This window comes from Vipera ursinii (genome assembly GCF_947247035.1).
Source record: "Vipera ursinii genome assembly, chromosome: 2".
Lineage (NCBI taxonomy): Eukaryota > Metazoa > Chordata > Lepidosauria > Squamata > Viperidae > Vipera > Vipera ursinii.
Window position 1 is genome coordinate 45,604,825 of NC_139513.1, and position 5,316 is coordinate 45,610,140.

The window sequence follows — 5,316 nt, forward strand, 5'->3', positions numbered from 1 at the left end:
TTCTTTTTTGAGTTTGAGCCCTGCAAAGCGGAACCTACTTAAAACAGCCTGCAGTCTCTCAGCCAATACCTCCTCAGAGCTTCCAGCAATGAGGACATCAATAAAGTAAGGGCACACTCCCGGAATGCCCTTTAGAGTCTTCTCCATCACCTGCTGAAAAATTCCTGGAGCTACAGAGACATCGAACTGCAAATGTTTAACTCTGAAAGCTCCTCTGTGCATTGGAACCAGTTACCCGTAGAGCTCAGGACTGCCCCTGATTTTCGTTCGTTCCGCCGGGACCTGAACACCTGGCTCTTTGAGCTTTCCGGCCAGGACTGATAATTTTAATTTTAACTTATTGTAATTGGGTTTTAATTGGAGCTATAGGCGTTTTATATTTTACTCAAGGATAATTTAATTATTTTAATTGTTATTAACTTTTTGTATTTGTAGTGTTATTTTAATTACCTTGTGAACCGCCCTGAGTCCCATGGGAGAAGGGCAGTATATAAGTTCAATAAATAAATAAATAAATAAATAAATAAATAAATAAATAAATACTATGGTTTGAGCGTCTGCCGTCTCCCTGGTAACTGGGAGCTGCTGGTACGCCTGCACGAGATCCAGCTTCACAAAGATGGCGCCACCCTGGAGAGAGGCAAGGATGTGGCTGACCGTCGGAACCGGGTAAGCATGCGGATTAAGGGCCCGGTTCACTGAGCACTTATAGTCAGCACAGATCCTCACCTCCCCGTTAGCCTTTAGTGGGGTAACTATAGGGGTCTCCCACTCTCCCCCTTCTACTGGCTCTAACACCCCTTGCTCCACTAGCCTATGTAATTCGTTCTCAATTTTGTGTTTGAGAGTGAAGGGAACTCTCCGGGGTTTAATTCTAACGAGCATGATGTTGGGGTTCAGTTTGAATTTAATGGGTGGCCCGGTGTGCCTTCCTAACTTGCCATCAAATACGTTTGCGAACATTTTGCAGACAGATTCGAGGCTCTTGGCCTGGGTGCTATGGATCCCAGAGATCCCTATGCCCAGAGCCCCAAACCAGTCCAGCCCCACTAGGCTAGTCCTCCGGCCCTTGACTACTAGGACATCCAAGTGCCCACGGAACTCCCTGAACCCCACTGACAGGGTGGCCTCCCCCTTAATTTTAACGGGTGCATTTTGGAAATCAGTTAGTTTAAGATTGGTCAGTCTTAATTGTGCCCACCGCTTGCTCCGGCCGCATACTAGTTTAAATGTCTGGTAAGAAATTATAGACACGGCGGACCTGGAGTCGAGCTCCATCTTGCAAGGCACGCCTTGCAATTAGACCTCTAATTTAATTTTGGGTGTGAGCAACCGATGGACCCCAGTGTGGGACACGGTTCTCAGACTCACGAAGGAATTGGAGGTGGTGACTAGGGGTTTCCTGGTACCTTTCTGTGACGCATCCTCATTCCGGGAACGACTCCAACAGACCACTGCGATGTGGCCTGTTTTTCCACAGACCCGGCACTTAGCCAAACGGAATCTGCAGGCTGCCCTTGCATGGTTCCCTCCGCAGCCGGCACACTTGGGACTGGTTGCTCCGCCTCCAGAGGTAGTCTTGGCGCCGTTCCCTCCGGTGTATTTTTGTGATGGCGTTGGTTGCCGATGCGCCCCTTGGTCTCCGCGCTGTTGGATTTGTCGATTGTCCGGCCTCCAGTGTACCGCGTCAATTTCAGCTGCTTCGTCTTTGTCTGATCTGCCATACATAGCTTAGCATACATTGCTAAGCACATTTAATTTGTGCTTAGATTGTAAGCCGCCCTGAGTCTTCGGAGAAGGGCGGGATATAAATGGGATTAAAATAAATAAATAAATAAATTAAATAAATACATAGCGCTCTCATGGTGGACTGATCCCCCAAAGTTGCTGCTGGGTCGGTGAGTGGTCTGTCCTGAGTCGCTGGCCACCTCGTATGCCAGGACCTCGTCCAGAACCTCTTGCAGGCTCATTTTAGGCTTCGTGAGCAATTTCTGTCGCAGCCGCTGCTCGCTTAGACCGAAAATGATCCGGTCGCGAAGCCTCTCTTCTAAATTGGGAAACTTACAGAGATGGGCGGCCTGCCGCACAGCTGCTATAAAGTCGGCCGTCGGTTCACCGGGTAACTGGATCCGCTGGACGAACCAGAAATGCCAGAACATTTTGGACCTCTGTAGTATAAAATGCTTGTTTAGTTTGGCCATGAGATCGCTATAGGAAGTGGTTCCGATATAGCTGTCGGTGAGCACAACCCAACGGCTATATCGTAAACGGCAGGCCCGCTGATGCACAGTAGAGCCGCCGCTTTCAAACAGTCTTCGGTGATCCGGTTGACCAGCAGGTATCCCTCGACCTGGCCCAGATGCGATTCCTAGTGTTCAGGATGGCTAACGTCAAATTCCCGGATCTGACTGAGTTTAGCCATGCTGTGCCCAGTCCTGTGGATGCTGCTTCGGTAGAATGAAATCAGAGGAAGATACTCCTTTTCTAGTGACTTCAGCTAGTGATTTCAGCTAGTGATTTCAGCTCAGAGTGAAGCAGCATTCCACCTTTGTCGCCACTATTGTGTAGTGGGTTCTGGACTGCATGGAAGACAGCAGGCAGATGAGTACAGCAACAGCTCTTTATTGTGGGTAGGACTGTACTGAACAAAGGGGGTTACCTGTACCCCTTATATACCTTGCCAGGTACGCTCTTGGCCAATCCATTCATCTGAATCTCCCGCTGAAAGCTAACCAGCCAATACACTAACGGTACAACGCCACCTGGTGGTATTTGCTGAGCTGCTGTTTAAACCCCATACATAACAGTTGCAATCTCAAATAGGTTTTCTAAAAAATAGCAATGGACAGATAGAACTGATTGCAAAAAGATCAAAGATGGATGGAAGGAGTATACTGAAATTCTGTAAGGTACAGATGCCAATATCTAGGATACCTTAGAACAGTGGTTCTTAACCTTTTCTTCACCACAGACCCTTTTGTGACCACCAAGACTTAACTCAATATTTAAATCATAACATTTTTTCAAGTGTTTGTGGACCCTCTGTGACACTGCCCCCCACCCCCAGGGTTCCACCTTAGAAGATATTACCTCCTTACAAGAACCTCTACTGTTAGAAAATGAATTTATGCCACTCATTACAAGGTCAGAAGGCTACAGGAACTAATGTAATACCGCAGAAATATGTCAAGCAACAGAAGATCAATAAAGATTCTAATCAAGCTTTGCCAATATATCTGGATTATGACACAGTGCCCAGCAGATTGGAAGAGGTCAGTCTAATATAAATACAAGGAAACTTATCAGAGGATGCAAACTCTCATGCAGTACATCATCTTTTATTTCACATGGTAGCAAAATAATGTTTATGGTCATCAAAAGCACATTAGAGCCCTCCATGGAAATAGAAATGCCAGGTGCTCAAGCCAGTTTTAGAAAAGGCAGAGATATTAGTGCGGAAGTACACTAGATAATTTGAAACTAAACATTAAGAAAACCCAAGATCATGGCATCTAGCCCTCTTAATTCCTGGCAAATAGATGGGGAAGAAATGGAGGTAGTGACAGATTTTATTTTCCTGGGCTCCAAGATCACCACAGACGGGGACTGCAGCCAAGAAATTAAAAGACACTTGCTCCTGGGGAGGAAAGCCATGGCAAATCTAGACAGCACACTAAAAAGCAGAGACATCACCCTTCCAACAAAAGTGCGTATAGTCAAGGCTATGGTCTTTCCAGTTGCAATGTATGGCTTTGAAAGTTGGACGATAAGAAAGGCTGAGCGCCAAAGAATTGAAGCCTTTGAAGTATGGTGCTGGAGAAGACTCCTGCGAGTCCCTTGGACTGCAAGGCGATCAAACCGGTCAGTCCTAGAGGAGATCAACCCTGACTGCTCTTTAGAAGGCCAGATCCTGAAATTGAAACTCAAATACTTTGGCCACCTAATGAGAAGGAAGGACTCGCTGGAGAAGAGCCTAATGCTGGGAAAGGTTGAGGGCAAGAGAAGAAGGGGATGACAGAGAATGAGATGACTGGATTGAGTCACTGAAGCAGTAGGAGTGAGCCTAAATGGACTCCAGCAGATGGTAGAGGACAGGAAGGCCTGGAGGAACGTTGTCCATGGGGTCACAATGGGTCGGACACGACTTCGCAACACCACACTAGACAATACAGGAAGTCAAAAGGATACTCCAAATTATTTAATTAATTATAGACAAGTCTTTGATTGCGTGTCACCACATCAAGGTGCAGTATGTCCTTGGAAAAATGGGAATCCTGAAACATTTCATTGTCCTCATGAAAATTCTATACACAAAGGCAGAAGACACCGTCAGGGGTCTTCAAACTTGGCCCTTTTATGACTTGTGGACTTCAACTCCCAGAATTCCTCAGCCAGGCACGCTGGTTTAGGAATTCTGGGAGTTGAAGTCCACAAGTCATAAAAGGGCCAAGTTTGAAGACGCACTGGTCTACATGGACGAAGAGGATGAACTCAATTATTAAAGTGATGGATGCACCGTCCTAAAACCTGAAGGGTCAAATTAGGAATACATCATCCAGAAGAAATTACCCACATGGTCGGCAGCGACTTGATGGCAACCAATCAAAAATCGATTACTGCAAGTGAAAACACAGAAATCAAGGAAATAGACAGCAAAGCCTTCAGCTGGCGCCAAGAATTTTGAGGGGAGGACACATAAACTCTCTTTCCCATTAGCCCAGGGGTCTTCAAACTTGGCCCTTTTATGACTTGTGGACTTCAACTCCCAGAATTCCTCAGCCAGCTTTGCTGGGAGTTGAAGTCCACAAGTCATAAAAGGGCCAAGTTTGAAGACCCCTGTATTAGCCGGTCAGCTACACTACAAACCACGCCTCCCGGTGACCCAGCGGCTGAAAGGCCAACCAATCCCCAAGTTCGCAAATAGGCTTGCGCTATCGCTCCGCCCAGAAGCTAACCCCGTTCTTTCTGATTGGCTAAACCGGGCCGGGGGGGGGCAAAAAAAATCGCAGCGTGCCACATCACTCTTTCTCGGCTGAAGCCCTTCCCTCGCCGTCAACGGCGACGAACACCTTTACGCTGACGTCACTTTCCTCCGTCCGCTCTTCGCTGGGGAAGTTTGGGAAGGCGAATCCCAAGACGTTCTCCGTGAAGTGTCACAATGCTTCCTTTCTGCTCTGCCCACCCCCACCCCCACCACCCCCCCCTCCCCGTCCGCCCGTCACACCCTGCGCTCTTAAAGGAAACGCGTCACTCTTCGGACCGAGGAGGAGTCGGAGGCGGCGTCGCGCGGCTTCGCTTTCGGGCCCCCGCCCGCCC